Source organism: Drosophila arizonae, chromosome 2 (assembly GCF_054131065.1).
Source record: "Drosophila arizonae isolate 15081-1271.41 chromosome 2, UAZ_ARI_1.0, whole genome shotgun sequence".
Lineage (NCBI taxonomy): Eukaryota > Metazoa > Arthropoda > Insecta > Diptera > Drosophilidae > Drosophila > Drosophila arizonae.
Genome location: NC_142922.1, coordinates 14,611,012 through 14,633,478, shown reverse-complemented (window position 1 = coordinate 14,633,478; position 22,467 = coordinate 14,611,012). Strand labels below are relative to the sequence as shown.

At 38.5% G+C, this 22,467-nt stretch overlaps 1 long non-coding RNA gene across 1 annotated transcript; it reads left to right on the top strand.

The window, feature by feature from the left end:
- Positions 1-2,645: 2,645 nt before the first annotated feature.
- LOC149270363 (uncharacterized) lies at positions 2,646-4,236 on the top strand. The gene is made up of 3 exons (XR_016271673.1): positions 2,646-3,354; positions 3,441-3,970; positions 4,032-4,236. It is a non-coding gene; the product is annotated as an uncharacterized LOC149270363 (long non-coding RNA).
- The last annotated feature ends 18,231 nt before the right edge of the window (positions 4,237-22,467 follow it).

Here is a 22,467-nt window from a genome sequence, read left to right as displayed (position 1 = left end):
TTTTCATCCATCAATTAACCAAAACTTCTTCCATACCTTCACAACTTGCGCATTCACAACTCACGTAACCGCCCTCGGGCTCTTCGATATGTAGGCAAACGAAAAGTGCATTGAACTGCAGCTGCTTATCTGGAGTTGAGGGCAAAGCCATTCAATTTGCTTTTCTCTACCTTTCGAGCTGAGCTCAGTTTCTGGGCAACTGGGTCAACGCTGCGGCAGTAAAGGCAGCAGCTCTATTCAGCTCAATTTTCCCGAAGCTTGCAACTTAAAGCCTTGCAAAGTATGTAATATAATCAAATATTTATTATAATGGGCTATGCGAGCAGAAGTGGGGTAATGCATGGGGGCTCTGAGAGCTTTCACTTGCCCGCCACTGTTTCCGTTTCCGTGGCCAATGCCGATGCCATTGCAGTTGCCGTTGCCGTTGCCGTTGCCGTTACACATGGCGTATGATCAATATGACAAATGAACCAACTCTTATTGAATTATTGCAAACGTTATTGCAGCACTCGTTCTGCATGTATGTATGCGGGGGCGGTTTCTTCTCTCTGAGTTAATATATAAAATAATTTCTCTTCTCTTTTTCATCGCAACTGTCACAGCCCGCAAGTTGTCAAGGCTGGAGCTGTAAGTGTAGCTGTCTCACGTTGTCAAATGAAAAATGAACGCGACAATTATCGTAAGTGAAGCAAACGGCCTGTCCACCGAACGACAAAGGACGAAGGCCGAAATTCGAAATCCGAAATCCGCGTAGGCGGCTGGCCGTGTCCGTGAGTCTGATTGTTGGACAACAGCATTGTCAGCGTTGCCATAAGGCTTATGAATAATATGCTTTAAAGCGCCAGCAAACTAATTAGCCAAATGCAAAGCAGCTGAGCATAGAAAACACATAATGATTTATAACTTTGATACCACACCGTGTCAGACACATATCAGACGTCTGTCATCTGTCGAGACACAAGGCTGCAGCCGAGACCCAGATAAACTTTACATAGATGTATATGAAAAAAACAATAAATAAAATCATATATAATTCTTTTTACTTCCAGTGGCACAAACTGGCAAACAAATTTGACATCTGCTAATGCATAATAAGTCGCTTTCTAGTCGCTGCGCCTGCCTGGCTTTGCCAGAAATATGGAAGAACTCTGTGCAACTCGGAACGTGGCATTATATTGTTATTTTATGCACAGACTCTGCCCAGCAGGGGGCGGGGCGGCAGCTGTTGAATTTTCGGCTAACTGGCGCAGAGAGCAAACTAAGCGACTAAGGCTATTTGCCAAGCTACAGATACGTTGCAAAATGCATTTTGTGCTACCATTAGATAGACCAAATTATTGGACACAGGCAAACCGCAAAAACAAAAAGCGCTTGGCAATCGACTCGACTAACGAATAGCGAATACTCTTTCCTTTACTGAGATACGAAGCATCACTATCGTTATCAAGGAAATTATTTATAACGATCGTATAACGATCATGCCAAGTTTTAAGTACATGCATTACTCATACTATATATATTCATATATTGGTTAATTGTGTATTCTAGTCGACTCAGCATCTATATCAACACAAACTAAATGAATATCTCACAGTGACTCCAATTTTTGGCAATGCCTATCACAATCTAAGCTCGAGCGTAAATCCAAATGCCAGCTAACATCTGTAATTGGTATTTTGCTCAATTTGGCAAGCAAGCCAAGTATTTGGGGCAGTGTATTGAAAGCCAAAACAAAAGGCAAAATCCTTTTGGCTGACTACTGTCAAGGTAGAGCTGAGTCTCGGACTCAGTTCTAGTTGCGGTTTAGTCCCAGGCTGTGCAGCTGTTGCAAATTTTTATGTCGCGCGGACACGTTGTGGGCGTTGAGGGGCGGCCACGGCCACTAAAACTACGACAACTTTTGCCTTGGCACATAAAAGTAGCACAAGACCAGCAGCCAGCAGCGACTGCTGCAACAGCAGCACAACAGCAGCATCAGCAGCAACAACAACAATAGCTAGTTTAAGCGCATATAACTTTAATGCTTTTACCTTTATGTCTAGCACTTTTACTACCTTCAACACAAATACAACCACAAAAGCGAGTGCATTTTCTTTTTTTTTTTTTTTTTTTTAGAATTTACCTTCTCTCTCTTTTTTTTTACAAAGAAATTCCATTCGGGTTTCGCAAGGCTTGGTAAGACAGCGCCATGCTGAACGCCCATGGAACTTAATTGAAAAATTCTAGAGTTCCTCACTTTGTGATCATAATTGAAAATATTTTTGTGCTAAATTCTGTGGCTGTGGCTGCCGACTCAAGGCCGAAGCGGAGCCTAAGCCCTGAGCCCTAACCTGTCATCTGGCAATTCCATTCTAAGGCCATTGAGCATAAGAATCCTGTTGGCCAGGCCAATGACAGCCGACATTCTGCTATGCGCTATGCGAGATTGTGCATGAGAACGTGTGGAGCTCTGTGCCATAAACGTTGAATATTCTTCAGATTTCAAAGAGATTTCAAAAGCATTTCCATTGGGCTAAACTAAATGAAATTTCATTCAACTGTGCAAATTTTAATGCAAAAACCTGACTGAGAACTTGTAATTAAAATTTGTGTGCTACAAGTTGTTCAAGTTGCAGTCAATAATGGGTTATATAATAGATATGAAATGTATCTATATATATAAAAGAAAGTTGTGTAAAAGTGAAGACTGCTTATAACTTGATTTGGGCTGAACCAATTTTCATGGTTTTTGATTTGTTGGATTTGTCTCCGCAACGAGTTTAGTATAGGGTCTTAAAAATACTGAAAAAATTTGCCGAATACTTGAAAAACGCGGTTTTTTCCCCAAATGTTCAAATTTTTTTTATACCCAGTAGGCTTGGTAACAGTGACAGTTTTGACAATAGTGTAGAAGTAAATAAACAAATGTAGTCAGTCAGTCTACGGTCTCCTGACCTCGAGCAGACCTGACTATTCAAAAAAAAAAAAAAAAAAAAAAAAAAAAAAAAAAAAAAAAAAAAAATTTTCAAATCAAAAGGAAAAATATTTCAAATCAAAAATCTGCAAAAAATCAAAAGATTAAAACCTGACTGTTCAAAAAATAAATAAAAAATTAAAAATTCGAAATTAAAAAAAAAAAAGGTAATTATTAAAAAGTGTATTTTTGGCTTTTTATATTTTCGGACTTTTAAACTTTATAAATATTTCAAATCAAAAATCTGCAAAAATTAAAAAAAAAATCAAAAGATTAAAACCTAACAATCAAAAATAAATAAAAAATTCAAAATTCAAAATTCGAAATTAAAAAAAAAAAAGTTAATTATTAAAAATTGTATTTTTGGACTTTTACAAAAGCTAAATATCTCGAAAGTTCAGGTATTTGTTTGTCTCAAACATAAATTTGTGTAAATTATTTATATTTATATTTCTCGATTGTTTTATATGGTTTTGTGCGAGGGCAGTATTACTATTAATAAAAATGCTGCGTCCTAGAAGATCTAATCTTTCCCGGCGGACCCATAATGCAATTAGGCAACGGAATAGCGCGAGTCAATTATCTGACGAAGAGCGAGAAATCGCCCGAGAAAGGCTCCGCGTTAGTACCCAGGGAAGAAGGGCCTTAATTCGTGCTTCTCAAAGAGAGGCAGCCCGTGAAATGGCAATAAGAAATGGTTCAAGGATTGATTTGAATCGAGCAGCGTTTCGATATGATTGCACCATTGATTACAGCTTGAATCGTTTAGTTTGCATTGGTCCAATGGACGTTGTTTGCTAGCATTGTGGCGCATTGAAGTTTGCTGGTGAAACGCCCGGTTTGTGCTGCCTTAGTGGTAAAGTGACATTGCCATTAGCGGTCACCATAGCCATTGCGTTCCCTGCTTTATGGCGAAACACTAGAATCACGACATTTTCTAGCGAACACTCAAAAATACAATGCCTGTTTCCAAATGACATAATTTGGGGCGGAAAATATTGGAGACGGATATTTAAGGTAATTTACGTTAAAAATTTTATTTTCTATGACTGCCAACAAAAAATTTTGAATAATGTAGTTTGTTAGATTTCTGTAAATAGTGTTTGTAAATATAACTATAACTATGGCTTTGAATTTAAAGATTCAAGGCCAGATTTGCCATCGCATTGGATCATTGCAACCTATTGAAGATGCACAGCAAAAATTCTTGCAAATATACTTCATGGGCAATATGGAAGAACAACTTGACCGGCGTCAAGAAATGAACACAGCTATGAAAAGAGCAATTCTCCATGATTTGCATGCTTAGAAATTTAAACCAACCAAAACTGTGCAATGGAACGCGTTTGGTGATAAGAAAACTGATGAGCAATGTGATTCACGCGTTGATACTCAAAGGAAAATTTAAAGATGAGGAAGTTCTTATTCCTAGGATTCCGATGAGCTCAACAGATATGCCCTTTGAATTTAAACGAATTCAATTCCCGCTTCGTCTTGCCTTCGCCATGACGATCAACAAGTCACAGGGCCAATCTTTGACTATTTGTGGCCTCAATCTAGAAAATGCGTGTTTTTCTCATGGTCAATTGTACGTGGCATGCTCACGTGTTGGCAAACCATCCGCATTATTTGTTCTTGCACCCGACCAAAAAACGAAGAATGTCGTTTACAACAAGGTGCTTGAATGAAAATCCGATTAATAAATTTATCAGTGTATCCCAGCCTGAACAACATAGCTTTCAACAATTTTTTACCTAGAAATAATATAGAGGGCAATGCAACGTTTGCCGGGCCAGCTAGTTTAAAATATTTGCCTTATCAAAAAATTTTCTCATATATATAAGCGTGAAGTAAAAAGTTTTATAAAAATATTTAACAAACGATTTTGTCGCTAGAAAAATCAGTCAGCAAAAAATGGATGACTGTTCCACCTGCGGGTAGAATTTATCGTATTAACTTTTTAATTTAATATATATTTATATGTATTCATATTCTTCTTTTTTTTTTATTTTTGTGTGTGAAGCCACAAGTTGAGTTTCAAAGGCCCAACATAATTGCTATCCCATTTAAGCAGCGGCTGCTTTTGGCTTTGTTGCTTTTCATATTTACGAGTTGCGCACGGCGTCTAAAAACAAAGTCGGAGCCAGCCCAACCAGACCACAAACAAGTTTTAATGCACAACTTTTTAGATTTCCGTCATAATTTCTTTGCCTGGCTGATAAAGATTGCCGCACATGTGTGCATGTGTCTGTCTCTCTCCCTCTCTCTTTCTCTCGCACACTCTTCCTCCCTGTGTGTGCGTGGGAATGCGCGCGTATAGAAACGCCTCCATTACCACCATAAAGCATAAGGCATAAAGCATATACTTTAGCCAACAATAAACTCAACTTTATGCACTTTCAATCCCCCCAACTTGTATGCACAGATTTAACTGCCATGGAAGCGTCTTCACTCCAGCTCAGAGCCTTCTGCTAGCCCGTTGTCTTAGACAGACACTGCTATACTCTAAGAGAGAGTATTCCCGAAATGTGAATGCGCTTGTAGCAGACATTTATATTTATTTAATACAAGATGAAACTTGGAAACTGATTTTGATATATAACAAATAATAATAAAAATAATAATTAATTTATTATTATTATTAAAAAAAAAGAAAAATTATGTATCATGCAGTCAAAAAAATTTTAAAAATTATAATTTATATTTAAATTAAAACAAACACAAAAATTAATTAATTAAAAAAAAACATAAATGAAATAAGCTAATGGCAAACTTTTATTATCTATAAATATTATTTACAAATAATAAAATTTTCAAAATATTTATATTAAATTTAACTCAGATATTATATTCACCAATAAAATTGATAAATTTAAAGCAAAGTGATTACAGCTTAAAATAATAAAATGAAATATAAAATAATAAAAAAAAAAAAAAAAAAGTAGAGTACAAGTAATTCAGCTTTTGGACTTCTCAGTCATTGCTCTGCTTCCTGTGTCTGCCTCTAATGGAGTTTCCTCTCTCACACGCACACACACACACACACACGAACACACACATGCAAAGTTTTAGTTTTCGTGACGATAAGAAGCAGAAAACGAGACGTCGGCTTCCTGGCAACCAAAATTTATGCATGCTACATAATTTTGGACTCTATTACTTTTCGGTTGGCCACTGGCGAGCGAACAAAACGAGCGAGAGAAGGAGGGAAGGATATAGGAAAAGAAGCCGTCTTAGAGCTTAACGCGAATGCAATTCAATTTGATGTCAGCGTTAAAAAACGATGGGGCAAACAAATCACCCAACAAAATCAAATAACTATAATTTACCTGTGGGGCTTTATCGCGATTGAGTTGCCAGGCAGTTCGTCCTGCTGCTCCTGACACTCTGCAGGCGCAAAACTAAAGCACTTCGGCTGATTAATTTATTGAAAGCGACGCGCGGCGCCCGACGACGCGAAAATGCGAGCTGCTGCAAAGGAAAAAATGCCAAAGAAGAAAACAAAGAGTGTAAGACAAACATCTCTGACGAAGGACTTAGGGCACAGGACACACTGCTGGAACAGTATCAAGAAGGTGCAGAAAAACAGCAGCAGCTGCTGCTTCCTCACTTCTGCCTTCACATCCGTTTGGCCAGCAAAGTGTTCCTCGAGATGCTTAAATTGTGATAAACTAATAAAGCGACAAACATTGCAAGGACGCCGCCATCAGGATATTTACTTTTTACAAGCTACCTGGCACAAGCATAAAAATTGAAATTGAAAATGAAAATGAAAATGTTGGCATCGAGAGAGAAGTCAGTCGCACAGATCTCGGCAGCCAGATAAACGGTACCCAGTTGCAAATGCTTCTCGGGCCGACCCTCATCACCGTCAGCTGCCTTGAAGGCAGCATTCAGGAGGAAGTCCCATCTCCAGTCAGGTGCTATAAATTTGCCTTGAGCCTGGCCACGCAATTTAAATAGCAAGCAGGTAGTTTTTCTTCTTTATTTTTTTCATTTTGCCTGTATACGCTTAGCCCTGCAGTTGGTAAATATTTAAGGCACTCTGCCGCAAAAAGCAGTCCGGCAACAACATCAAGACAGCAACTGGAAAAAAGGTGCAAAGTGTCGCCTTAAGCGACTCGCAATCTGTTGTGCATTAATTCATAAGCCGCTTGCGCCTGACGGGCCAAGGCGATGGCCTCTCTCCCACTCCCTTGTACTCTCTCTCTCTCTCTCTCTCTCTCTCTTTCGGCTCTCTGGGCCATTCGGCCTTGTCAATATTTTTGCTCGCCCACGTCTTATTTTTATGCGTAACTCGCTTGCACTGGCATAGCTTTAATGCCAAGTGCCAAGCCAACTGTTTGTACTTCATTTGCCTTGCATTAAGCGGCCGTCCTTGCGGCTCGGCTGCCACACACACACACCCACACGCACACCCACACACACACACAGCAGTCCCGGCTCATCCTTAAGTGCAGTCGAGGTCGTCATCTGGATGGAGGGGACGGCGAGTGGTGAGTGTAAAAGTTTACTTAGGCTCAATGCTTTTTAAGTAAGTAGCTGCTCGTTGTACCACTTGCTAGTTGTTGCTGTTTTGCGGCTGCTCTCGGCTGTTTAGCTTTCACTTTGCCGCATTAGTTTTTGTTGGCTAGTCGTATACTTAATGCTGTGGCTGTCCTCCGGCCAGCCAGCCGGCTGCTTGACTACGGATAAGCCTCAAGTGCATAAGTTATAGCCCAAAGGCGTCACTTTTGACGCTGGCCATATGCTTATTGAATACACTTCCGATTCAGCGCACAAAGCAAAACCTAGTGGAACTCTTGCCTCACAATCAACTTGATTGATTGAATTTAGTTGACTATGCTAACATTATATTATTTTATTTTATACTATACAAATATTCGTTCTCCTCTGTTTAGGTCGCTTACATCTTTAATCTGAAATATCACGCATACGCCAAGTAGTTCGATGCAAATTGAAGCCGTCAACTCAGCAAAGTTCTTAAAAAATTGCTTACATGGCAAATTTCTCTAACGGCTGTCTTTAACAGCAACTTATTGTCAATTTTGTTGATAACAGTCTGTTAAATCGAAGCACATCGAGCACACACACACACTCACACACACGACTGGCTCATCACTTCAGCGGAAGTGTTGGCAAATGCAGTGATTTTCAATCTCAATGCGACATTTTGATTATTTCCATGTTAGCCTGCGAGTGAACTAGGAAAAAATGAATGCGATGACACTGACATACACACACACACACATATACACATAGTGGCACAGATGACATCTGCAGCAAGTGTCAGGGCTCGGCGCACGTTTGCCGCACCGGAAGCGACGCTTGTGCAAGACGGAAATTACTTTATGCTACACACAATGTCATCGATGCCGCATAAGCAGCAGCCGAGCACAGATAGACAGATTTAAAGAAAGACACAGAGCAAGACAAACACACAGATAGAAAGGGAGAGGGAGAGGGAGAGAGAGAGAGAGAGAGAGACAGAGTCAGCTGCTAGCAGTCGGCACAGCCCATGCGATTTCTTTCCATTTGGGCTTGTGCAAATTGTGCAACATTCAGTAGGAACTTTGGCGGCAGCGTCAGTCGGACTTTGCTTAAACTGCGAGACGTCTCAGCCGAAATTCGGATGCTCAGCACGCAGCTGTGTCGAGTGCGTGAGGGTCTCAAATGAATTTAATTAGAAAATGTAGCGCTTCTTCGCGGCCGCAAATTGAGCAACTTGCAACTCGCAACTTGCAACTTGCTGCTTTCTGCTTGCTGCCGCCTGCTCGCTGCACTCCTCCTGCCGCCTGTGGCCAGAAAGTTTGCGCACAGCGCCCTTCTGCCAGCCTCAACCTTGCAAGCAGACCAAAAATAATAATAACCGCTTTGAATGCGAATATTTTTCTTAATTTCTGCCAGCGCTTTTCGGCGTTTCAGCGGAGTTTCCTTACAGCGAAAGTCAGAGCTGATGAAGAAAAACAAAAAAAAAAAAAAGACAAAATAAACAAAAATAGAGAAATAGTTTAGTGGAATACAAACAAAAGCTTTCTAATTAAATTTCATTTTAAAAGTTCTTAACTGTATTTTTACATCATCTTCAAGTTTGCTGTGCAGATTAAAGTTCAATTTCTAAGATATGCCTTATTGCATTAATCATTGATGAACAAATAGATATATTTGATTAGTTTGCTAAAATCTTTTTATTATTTTTTAATTAATTATCGACAAACTCAACTAAAGCTGAAATAATCATGATTAAATTTGAGATGAGCTGACAACAACTGTTGCGAGACTTCAAATAGGATTAAGTAAGATAAGACAAATCGTGCTTGGTAATTTGTTGAAAGGTATTTAATTATCATTTAGTGCAAAAGAACGTTTTACTGAGACAAACTTAAGTTGAAATACTAATTTACTGCAACTCTTGGCTTGCTGCCGTTTAGTGCTTTAAAGTAAATGAAATGTAAGCTTTCACATCAATGCAAAGCATATCCTTCAATATTAAGTAAGCGTTCAGAAGTGGAAAATGCCACGGCTCATAAATGTCAGCAATTGTCTCGCACGTTTTGCATTTCGAAATGGCGGAGCCAAAAAGTTTGCTTTGAATTACAAAATAAATCAGCAGGAATGTGACTTTTTAATGTTGCATTGTTGTTCTAACACACATGGCCACACACACACACACTCAGATACTCCCACACACAGTTAGTAAATGGAAGGAGGGCGCACAAAATAAGAATAAAAACAGTTTAGAGAAAGCAGAGCGAATTGGCAACAAGAAAAACTTGTCGCTGCTTATTTTTTGTACAAATTGATGTTGTGTTTGACAGTTGAAACTTGCAACAAAAACGATGCCAAATAAATAAATAAAAGCAGTCACGGCCAGGCCACGCCAGGGCGGGCCAGGCCAACAACGAGCGGCAGCAACAACAACAACAACTGAGAGTAGTTGCCAATGGCAGCGTAAAAAAGCGCTCGAAAAATGTTTGAAAATTTACACAGCTAAATGTAAAAGTTTTATTTTCGTTTGCAAATGAATTTTCTGTTGTGCAGTGTTGTGTTTTGTAAGTTGTTTGCCATTGTGCCAATCGTTAGACAGCCGAAGTCAACTTGCAACTGCACCAACTCCTGCAATCGAGTTAGCAACTGCAACAACAACAACAACAACAACAATAATAAACTATGTGTTGGCAGTCAATTTGGTTGAATTTCCTTCATTTTCTGATTCTTTTTTTACATTTCGTTTTCCTTTTCTTTTTTTTTTTCTTTTTTTTTTTTTTTTTTTGTGCTGTTAGCCATTTGATAAAAGTGTCTGAAAGTGTGTTTTGCGTGTGAACTCTCTGGAGTGTTAGGTGCAATACACACTTCCGCTCAGATTGTTGTCCAAAATGTGGAATATTGTGCTATCATGCAGTAAGCACACAGCCAGTCAGAGCTTGTCTAAGTCCCAAGTACTTAGGGCGCATAAAACGTGCGCTGTGTGAGCTATTTTGTATGCATTACTCATACGCCACATGTAACTGAGAGTGGCTCACAGCTGAATGTGTATGCTTATGCGTATATCAACGGCTGCTGAATACTGTTGATTGAATTATGCAATAAACTGAGTTATGGCACTTAAGCAGAATTTGAAATATATCCTCGTTAACTATGCAGACAAGATAATCGCACGCTAGGGAAGAGCCGTATAATTGCAAAGGTAAGACAACCTGAATTACCTGGTAAAAATAACTATAAATATAGCAGACGATCGATGAGTTAATTTTCTGGATAATGAACTTAACTTTATATTTGATATACATATATTGTAAGAATAATCGCATAAGAGGACTCAGCTCTTGTAGGCTTTTAGCATATGCATTTTACCAAGTTTTTAAGTGGACAATTATAGTAATCAGAGCACAAAGTCAGGCCTTATCAGTTCCCCTAATGCTGCGAGTAAATCAGATAGCCGCACACTCTAATTGAATGCAGGCCACATAAAAAGTTTTCTCAAGCCACATCAATTTGCCAGCCTATTTACGGCGAGCGCCTGTTTCAAATGGGTTGCCAGAACTAGTTGACTTTTAGTTGGCCCTTTCGAAGTGCAACTAAATTAACTAATTTTTCAGCATAAGCCACTGGCCGAAGGGCCACTTGGAGTGCTTCGAAATACACAGGAGTCAACAAGCATGCCGAGCGTGAAATTGCAACATCAAAAAACCTAAAAGTCCCAAACAGAAAAAAAAAATTTATACACATATATAGAAACATAGCAAAGTTGAACCGAGGCACTAAAACTATAATACAATTTACTAAAAATAGTAGACGGGCCCCCAGTGCACAAAGTAGCACTAAACAGCTTGTGGCACACACGCATACACACACACACACACACATACATGTATATGCACACCCTGGGAGTGTCATATGTAAATTCTCCCCCGACGCCATTGACAAAGACACTTGAATTCAAAAGGAGAAAAAAAATGAAGACAGCCCGGAACAGGCGCACTATAAACTCAATGTATACATTTAGGCACACAGCGCTATAAATTGTAGCACACTTTTGGCCAGCAGCAAAACTCTAAAACACACACACACACACACACACATATCAAATGCGGAGCGAGCGAGAGGCAAAAAAGCCAACAGAAAACTTATCTGTGTGCCCTTTTCCGGACTCTTCTTAGCGTCCAGGCTGCCTGCCGTCCTGCCTGCAATGACCCTAATAACTGTCTACGGGCATGTTAAGTGTCAGCGGCGACATGACACTGTCATGTGTGTGTGTGTGCGTGAGTGTCTATGTGAGTGCGCACTGTGGCTGCAATATATTGTCTATATTTCTTGTCAGCAAATAAAGCGACAAATAAATAAAGCTGCTAAAAAGTTGGACGAATGAAAAATCAACGAATGCTCCTCAGCGTCGACACTAGCCATGCTAAAAATGTCAAATTGTGCCTAAAAGCAGACCGCAATATTTTGTAGTCGCCCTCGAAAACAAAAAACGAACGGGTAAAAAAAGAACCAAAAAAAAAAAAAAAACTATTCCCAGCGTCCTCCCACTATATGATGGCGTGCCTCAGACTCTCTTCCTCCCTCCTCTCTTCTCTTATTCTCTGTTTCTCTTGCTGCGTTGTTTTGTGTGTTTCGTTTTCGGCAACTTTTTCCATTTACTTTAGCTCATGCATTTTTCAAAGCACAAACGGCAAATTGTTTCTCTCGTTCTCCCTCTCTCTCTCTCCCCCATTTTCACTCCCTCTCTCTTTGCACGTTCTCCTCCTCGGGTTTCCTTAAGTGTTATTTATCTTTGGCTCCCACGACATTACTCTAGTTCGCTCTTAACGCAACACGGAGTCGAGTCGACTCGAGTCGAGTTGAGTTGAGTTGAGTCAAGTCTCGGGAGCCCTGGGCTTTAGCTGCCGCGTAATGTACGACTGGGACCTGAGACTGTAACTGGGCGCCGCTTGTGGGCGTGGCCCAGCTTGCACGCTGCCATCTCAATTGTCCAGCTATACAAATATTAACTTTGGCCGATTTTTATTTTGCATTGCACTGCATCGCTGCACGACTATTGCCACGCTCAATGGCTAAAGTTTTTCCCTCTCTCGCTCTCGCTCTCTCTCTTAGTTGCTGTCTCTACTGCCGAGTTAATTGTGTTTGCGCCCAAAAGTGAGCGATGAAAAGTTAATTGGCGAGGGCAACTGCATAACAGCAATCGTCGCCAACTTATTGATGGTGATTGCATTAAAGCCAAGCTCAACAGGACAAAACATCGAGCACTAGCCGAAACACAATATGAACCGCACCACATTTTTTGTGGTCCACCCTGTCCAGCATCACACGCGGCACACACTGCACCTTCGCTTGTGTTGCACAAGCGTTTCAATTTTCTGGTTTTCCTCTATTTTCCGGAGCTGCAGTTGCTGTCGCGCGTATTTTGCTGTTTTGGTATCCTTTCTTTTCTTTTTTTTTTTTTTTTTTTTTTTTTTGGATTCATTTTCATCTTGTTTTGTTTGATTTTGGCCATAGCTTTATTTGGCTTAGAGTCCAACTGCATGCTCGTGCTCCACACCCGCACCCTCAACTTCTCTCGGTTGCAGGCTGTGTACCAGGTGAGTTGATTTTTTTGAGTAAAATCGAAGCTTTTATTAAAGACGCGCTTTCATTTTGCTGTCAGAATGGAATAACGTTTAATGTAAATGTATTCAAATTTATTTCCGTTCATTAGACAGTTTGTTGATTGATTTCGACTGAATTTCAGCAAAGATTTTGATTAAGTAAATATGATCCATAAACAAATAGAAAATTTGAATGAATGATGAATTAAATGAATATATTACATGAAGAATCAGTATATTTTATTATTTCTAAAAGTTTATTAATAATATTTTGATTAAAAATGTATTACTTTACTATTATAAACTTATGTTTTTATTATAATTATTATTATGGCTCAAAATACTTAGTCAATTTTTTTAAATTTTTATTTTATATTATTATTATTATTATTATTATGATATTATGATTTATGATATAAATATAGCAAATCATTTTAAATATTTAAGTGCCGGCCACGCCTTCAAACCTGACGCTTTGTATTATTATCCAACACTTGGAAAATGGTGTGCTTACATGCGCAGTTGCAGCCCTTTTCTGGACTGCTCAAGTCCCCAAAGGCATTTGCTATTATAGTTTATGGCCGAAAAGCTGCCCGATATAAAAACTAAATAACGGCAGAAAGAGCTGCACAAACGAGCTTAACAGACGCCACAAGCAAAATCTAATAAATTTTATTACAACAATGTCATAAAATTTGTTGTTGCTCACTCTCGCTACATACATATATAAATATATACATATACATATATATATATATGTATACATATTTATTTATAAATATGTATATGACAAACATATCGCGTAGTACACGAACAGAATATGTATGCGAAATATTTTGTAATTTATGCGAAAATACGCATATTTAAGTCAAATGTAAATATTTAAGTTGCGCTCGAAATTGGATGCCCTGTAAATGTCTGATAGAGCTATGCGAGGAGCTGCTATAAAATTCTAAAACCACAAAAAATAACAGAAAATACGTGTACATATATTTATATGTATGTGTGTGTACACATTTTGGCGATAAAAAATAAATACATACATATCTATATGACAGGTTGTAAAACATAACGTTGCGTGATATTTGTATTTATTTTACACGGCGGGCTGACTAAAACGAAACTTAAAAAAAAAAAAGAAAACAAAATCAACAACAACAACAACAATACATGCAAAACAATGTCAAGTGCGCTGGGAAGCTAAAAAAGAAGAAAACAAAAAAGCCAAAAAGTCGCAAAGACATAAGGACGCAGATCCTTTGTTTGCCTATGGTGTGTATGCGTATGTGTATGTGTGTGGCGTAGGTGTGACTTTATGCATGTATTTGCTTGGCTGTCATTTTGTTTGCTTTATTGACAAAAAATAGTACTCGGTATCTGGCATTTGTTTGCTTTGCGCTTATTTCTTATACTCTTTTTTCAGTAAGTGTTTCGCATTTTTATTTATTTCTTTGGCATATTTTTGCATTTTTTATTGTTAATGCTGCATTGTTTTTTGTAGCTTTGCTGTATCCCTAACTATATGTGTTTGATTGGCCAATATGGAAAAGTTAAGCTGTTGCTTGCAAAAACCCTGTGAGTAAATGTGAATATTTATTCAAGCAACAAGATAAACGAACGAAACGAAAAAGACACGAAAACTATTTTATTCATCGGCAAATAAATAAAACATAAAATAATTAAATAAATAATAATAATAATAATAAACAAAAATATGTGCGAAATTTATGTATATATACATATGTGGAAAAATATAGTTATATTAAAAAATAAATATTAAGTATTGAAATATAACGTAGGTCCTTGCTCCACTGTCTGAATGACTCAATATATATTACATAATACCGATTTTGTCCCTAAAATTGAAAAATTCTTGTAAAAGTGTTTATTTACTAAGCAGCGAATGTATGTATAAAGTCTACTCGTCTCTATCTCTCTCTCTCTCTATCTATCTCCCTCTCTCTCTCTCTCTCTCTCTCTCTCTCTCTCTCTCTATCTATCTCCCTGTCTCTCTGTCTCTATCTATCTCCCTCTCTCTCTCTATCTATCTCCCTCTCTCTCTCTCTCTCTCTCTCTCTCTCTATTTATCTCCCTCTCTCTCCCTCTCTCTCATTCTTACCCTCTCTCTCAGTTGAAGTAAAACTAAAGTTCTTAATTTATAAATATGTAACGAAATCTTGATTTTGTTCTTTCCTTCATCCAGTTCTACTCCTTTGACAAGGAAAAGTTAATTTTGTTGCCAAATTTATGGCTTTGAACATAAAAAATATATATATACATATATAGAAATATAAATTCATATTTTAACAAGCATTTCTTTTGAGATTTACATATTCAAATTCTAAAGTGAATCGGATTTTATAAAGCATAGTTTACCTGAACTTTAATATTGACAAAAATAGTCTATGTGTATGTGTGTGTGTGTGTGTGTGTTTATGTGTAGATAAAGCGCACATGCAAATATTTGGCCATATTGGAATTTTTTCATGAAATTGCAATTTGTTATAGCTGCAACATATTTGCCATCTATGTATATCATGATTGATGACACTCTCTTGTTGACCCACTAGCGTCATGCACAAGCACGATGGATACTGCATGAGTGCAACGTCAAATAGTCAATGGCAACTATTGTAGATGGCTTAAGTAATTGCTATTTAGCTGCCCTGAAAGCAGTTAATAAATGCCAAAATGCTGGAATGCTAAAATCCTAAAATGCTTTTCACTGCCATACAGCAATGCAGCTGCCGCCGGCAACACAAACACAGCATAGTCATAGACGGGGAGGACTGCAATGAAAATAAAGCGTTACCACAGCATCAATTGAAACTCAATCGTCGAGCGACGAGCCAAGCCTTGTACAAAAAGCCCAACACACAGACTCACAGACAGACGGACAGACAGACGGACAGACAGACACACGCACACCCTTTCAATGTATCTGCACATTTTCGTGTAACTCTATGCTTGCCAGTGTGCGTGTGTGTGTGTGTGTGTGTACAGTTTTCAATAAATCGTTCAGTGCTACAATAACAGGAGCTGCACTGCTCTGCTGCGCCCGAAAGTAGGCAGCATGCGCTGGATGTGCACTATGCATGGGCCGGAAAAGATGGGCGAAACGTGCAGGTAACATGATTTTGAGCGCGTTTCAAGTGGCCAGCCGCAGCCTGCACTACCCGCCTCAGCCTCGCCGTCCCCCAAATGCAGTTCGCATTTGCCGGCTTAAAGAGATTTTCATTGCAATAACCTGACCCGAAATGCAACTATGTCTCTACATGTTACGCCTGCAGCGTCCCAATACACAGCTCACCCATTTCAATTGCCAACTAACTGCAGCATACACACATACACACACACACACACAGCCATATGCATATCTATGTATATATAAAGCTGGTTAAATAGATAGACATGTACAGCTGACTGCATATACTAGATACTCGTAGTTGATGGCTCGATAGCCAGATATACATAGCCTTGCATATTGAGTTCGTTCATTCAATCAATATTTAGCCATTGAAATCACGATTTACGCGCATATTGCGCGAATAACAAATGAAAAGTGCGCGACTGACGCAGCCAGCGAAAAGATTTATCTTTTGAGCGCAGCTTGCACAACTCCCAGCAATGAGTTTTTTTTTTTTTTTCTTTTCGATTCATCTATTTTTTTAAATCAATTTTCATTTTCACTGATTCTTCTTTTCTAGTTGATTTGATTTTTTCTTTATTTTTTTACATTTACTGATATACGAAGCAGCCCTGCATACAAATCCAGCGAGTTTTGTGTGTTGTCAATAATTGATATTAATTCGGGCACTGACATAGAGCTTAGACCAATCACAAAGAGAATATGATTGATTTAAGCCACAGTCATTCGGTAATTATGATACTTTGGGTAATTACTAAAAGTCCTTGGAGCTGAAGGATAAAAGATTTGAATTTATTTTGATGCAGAGTTTTCTAACAAATTCTTCTCTCCTTCAGCATCTATGGCTTGGCTAATATTAAAATACACTTGTCCATATATAATCACCTATGTATTTATTTTTTATACATAAGCTTCATCATTTTAACTAGTTTAATAAATGAAAACAGTTCGCTAGAGTTTTAAAAATTCACAAAAGCGCAACTTTAAATTAATTAAACATTTGTGCGGACATTTTCGCCAGTGAGCATAAAAAATGGTAGTTACCAAATTGTGCAATGCTATTTGAACTAATAACTCAATTAATAACTCATTTTGGCCAACAGACGCACTGGGTGGCAGGCAACTTGGCCAGCCAGCCAGTTGGCCATCAAATGCAATTTACACAAACACGAAAACAGCGACAGCAACAGCAAAATCGCAGTTAACCAGCCCTCGACCACGCCCGCAAAATACTGGTTGCAGCGGTAGGCGTACATCATTTGCCATGCAAACTTTCACAAAAAGCAACTTAAACAACAAACCAGCCGCGGGGACACTTACAAAAAAAAAAAAGAGAGTACATAAAAGTAAATAATAAAAAATCACGCTATAATTTGATTATACACAAAGAGCTGGACAGCTGCAAAAACGGCAACTGCAGCGATGGCAGTGACAACATTGTAATTCAATTTCAGGCACAGGAAGTGCACACTACAACAGCAACAACAACGGCAGCAACTGCCCTAACAACAACAAAAGCGCAGCTGCTAATGAATGTAACAACTTCCTAGAAGGCAGACTAAAATAAGACGAGATAACATTGAGAACGAGCTAAAAAAAAAAAAAAAAAATATATATATATATATATATATATATATATATATATATATATATATATGGAAAATCTGTTGGAAAAAACAGGGATTTCAAATCCGTGAAAACTTAGGGATAAACTGAAAATACAATTTAGTATTTACCTAGATGGACATGCCACAAATTTAAAAAACTTTAAATGTTTTCCTATATATTATTTTTATTATTAATTATTTTCTATATGTCCCCTTTTAAATTTTCTACTTTAAACGAAACTAATATCAAATATGACTTTTTGACTAACTTTGATGTGTCTTATATTACATCCAATATATGTATGTAATTACTCACATCTCTCTTGGGTGGGGATGGCGTGGTGGGGCCTTTTAAAGCGTGTTGTTTTCTTGAGGCGTATGCAAATAGGCATAAGATTCCTGGCGCAACTTCCTGTCAAACAGTTGGCTTTTTGATAAACCGCCCGAACTGGCAGACATATGTGTGCAGGTGTGCGGGGCGGTGGGTAGTGCCCAGAGCGAGCGTGTTACAAAATACGGTGCTGTGTGATGTGGCTTGGGGCTGCCGCAGGAAACGGAAATGCGCATTTACACGTAACATTAACTGCTGCCAGTGGCTCGACCAGAAACCCACAGCAAAGCAAACAAAAAGCAGAAAACCGAAAAACGGAAAATCAACAAACAAACAACCAGTATATGCCACCCACCACCCAACTACACTTTTAGCCCCCTCACTGGGCCGACTTCAGCTGGATAATGGTAAAAGCATTAAGGTGTACCCCAGACTCCCGATGATTTAGCCGTGTGTGAAGTTATGCGCTAAGCGATGCCAACAATGACGATGGCATCTTCAATATTTGCATAAATCCTTCAAAGCGCCCTCTCAATACTACAAAAAATATTCAAGCGGCACCGAGTGCGGGCGTTACAACGTTTTTCGTCTAATGTCTAATGCGGCGTATACGTAATGTGAGCTTTGCTACTCAAGCTCCTGAAGCTCAACATTTAAAAATCACTCAAATCTTGAGGCGGTCGTTCATTTGGTGGTGTACGTGAACTAGTTCACAGCTCAGAACGCACCAAATGTGCATTTGATGGGGACTTGGTTGGGTTTATATATTTCTATATAATATTCAGCTTAAGCAGAGAAATTTTGTTTCTAAATTATTTGGCTTTAACCTAATTAAGCTCAATTACATTACATTATTATATTTATATATATATTTATCATGGTCAGAATTTTCAGTATTAATTCCTGATATTATTCAAATTATGTATTCATCGATTTTTGTAACAAAACCAGCATACTCCGATTTCACATTTTTATTGGGAAAAAATAAAAATAAATACTTGGCTGAGCTCTTATGGAGTGAACTTAATTTTTAGCCATTTAAATTACAAGTTCTATTGCTGGTCCTGGTTTCCTTGGCTGCATCAAGTTAAGTAAAACCTCAGCTACAAGCCCTCTCTCTCTGTCTTACTCTCCCTCTCTTCTTCTCTCCTTCTCGCTCCCATCGTTTGGCTGCCCTTTGCTCTTCTCAGCTTTGTTTTGTGCAGCTTTACGTTGGTCGCTGCCTTTTGCCTCATTATAGCGCAGTGGAGGCGGGCTATTAATCATGAGCTTATTGAGGCATAAACGCGTTGAGCCAAAGCGCCCACGTCTTTGGCATTTGGTGCCCAGGGTGTGTGGATTCAGCGTTCACACTTACAAGCACACACACAAACAGTTACGGCGTCTGTGTGCTCTGCGCTTTGTGTAAGTCTGCAGCGCTTTAATAAATATTCATTTGATTTAAAGGCTGCTTTGGCGCTGTTTGCTGCTGCATCTTGAGTTATTGGGCGCACACCTGTTTGACGACTTGACACTCGCAAGTCACTAACAGCAAATCACACACACACACTCACTCTCACACAGAGGCAGAAGAGCAAAGAAAACGCTCAGAGCCGCAAATTTCCATAAGGACCGACGCAGGGCTGCGCTCTGAGCTGGCATTGTCATCTTATGTGGCCAAGCGACGCGGTTCTCTCGCCCTTCCCCCTCTCCCTGTCCTACTCCATCTCTGTGCTGGCTGGCAAGCCAAACAAAAGCTGTCAAAGTATCTCATGACAGCAGCCGCACTCACACTCTACACACCTACGCATATATAGTGCACTTACTGACACACATGCAGAGCAATCACTCATGTCGTCAGTCTACAGAAGGCGGCACAGCTGCAGCGCGAGGCGCACATAAGCCCGATTCTGATAAGTGCCCCCGTTGGGTGCTTTTTACATAAGCGCCATGCATTTATGTTTATTCAAGTGTTAGCCTGCCAAAGTCTACGTATGTGTGTACAAGCACACACAATAGCAACAACTACAACAACACACACACACATGGACATGAACGTAGCATTTGGCATATCATGATTTATCGACAATTGTTGGCAAGGCGCGTTCACCAAACACTTAGTCCTCAATTTGTTTGTCTCGCTGAAGGTAAACGCACTTAACAAGTGCCCTCCAACAATAACAGCAATGGGCTTTGTTTTAATTGCCCATGAACTTGTTGAGATTGCAGCTGGAGAAAACTAGAATCCCAGCTAGAGATTGGAGCATACATAAACATTGTGTAGTAGCAAGATAGAGAAAGATATATGGAAATATAATATTATAAATTTAATGTTTAATGTTTCATTTTCGTTAATTAACGAATATATACACATTAGCAGTTGCTCTTTAAATATTTATATCCAAAATTCAACAATATTGCATTTCATTTACATATACATATATGTATATATGATCACTATTTGCAGTCTCCGTTGCATTCTTTATAAAGTATCAACCTTTAATATGCTGTATGCATACACCTTGCTCATAAATCGTTAAAACTTGCCACATTACGCATACGCCACGTTGTTGTTGGGCGCATAAAATGTCTATAAAAACGTTTAAAATGTGTGAACCCCAGCTCGAGACTGCCGCGGGACCAAAACTTTCGACCATAAAAGTTGTTGTCTTCCCCGTATGCGTATGCTTAAGTGTGTGTGCGAGATTTTATAGACCAACAATTTCTGCAAGAAGACGCGTGGCTGGGTCTTAATTTTCAATATTTCGTGGGAACTTCTCAGCAACTTTTGCACGCATAATATCATAATTAATTAAAACTGAAAAAAAGCAAATTACAATGAAGCATGCGTGTAAGTAGAGAATTTCTTGGAAATGGTCTCTGTATATATGTGTACATATATATATATGTATGTGTGTGTGGCTACATATACAAGCAGACATCGAAGTTGAACTTTCGAATATATGGCCAGCACTTGCAATTAGTGCGGCAGGCACTGTCGGACAGCTACTAATTTATCGTCTCATGTGTTTAAAATAAAATAGGAAAAAGACCAAAATAAAACCACAAAATTGCAAAAGCACAAAAAAGGCTATTTTAAAAGAGATTTCGCCAGCGGCTAGAGCCATTAATGGCCATTGTGTTAAATATTTTTCGAGCAGACAAAAATATTTGCCAGCCAAGAAAATGGTGAAGCACACACGAGTGTGCTTCAGTATGTGTGCATATGTGCGTGCGTGTGTGTGTGCCTGTGTGTGTGTGTGTTACTTTTAAGCCACTTCCCTTTTGCCTTACGCCTGGCGCTTTGCTTTAAAGCAGCTCCAACATTATTGCGGAACATTAATCACAGACAGGAAGCTGCCCACTGTTTGGGCCAGCCTGCCAAGCGCTGAAAGCAAGAGTGTTTTAGTGTCTGCATGCTCTACTCTACTGTCAAGTGCTCGCTGGCAGGCTAAAAGCATGCCACAAAATATATAGCCCGAGCCGGTCCGGCACGTAAAATTAATATGCAATTAAATGAAATTAGCGAAATGTGCGGCAAATTGATAATACGACTAATATTTAATGGCAAGTCAATTTGTTTGCCCACTAAAAAATACACACTCGGTGTGGGTCAAATAATTTGAACGCGGCGCGGCGATTTGTTTGCTATCAATAATTATGGGTAAATTATGCACGGCCAATAGCGAATTGTAAACATGAGCAAAAACAGTGATATAGTGAAACATTCAATACTCTTTTTTGGAAACATTAATATTGACGATATAGATTTCTAAATAATTTTAGGAAATATTGTATATCAGTTCTGGTGAATAAGAGAAATTAACAGTTCACCTATTTTTTGTTTATTTTTAATTTTTATTTAAGTTTAGTTTTTTTAAATTTAATTATTTAGTTTTTTATTTTTATTTATTTATTTTATTTTTTATAATTTTTTTATTTTATTTTATTTTATTTATTTATTTATTTTTATTTTTTTTTTTTTTTTTTTTTTTTTTGTTACTTGTTTAGTTCAAATAGTTAAATACTCTGACTACCCCTTTTTTAGCCACGTTTAGACGGCAAATTAGGCTGCGGCATCGAACTGTTAACCAAATATTGGCAGTTCATGCAAATGTCCCATGTAATTTAAATTGGCATAAAAATAACATTTTTTGGCATATTTAGCTTGGCCGCAACGCAGCGGAAGCAATAAAATTCATACACAATTTATTTGCTGATCAGCTGAAGTGCATAAAAATCAGCACATGTAAACACAAATGCTAGTAATTTTTAAAATTAAGGTCAGAGTAGCTGATTTTCAAATACCCACGAATGCAAATGCGAGACATTTACTCAATAAAAAGCAAGACTTGAACCAT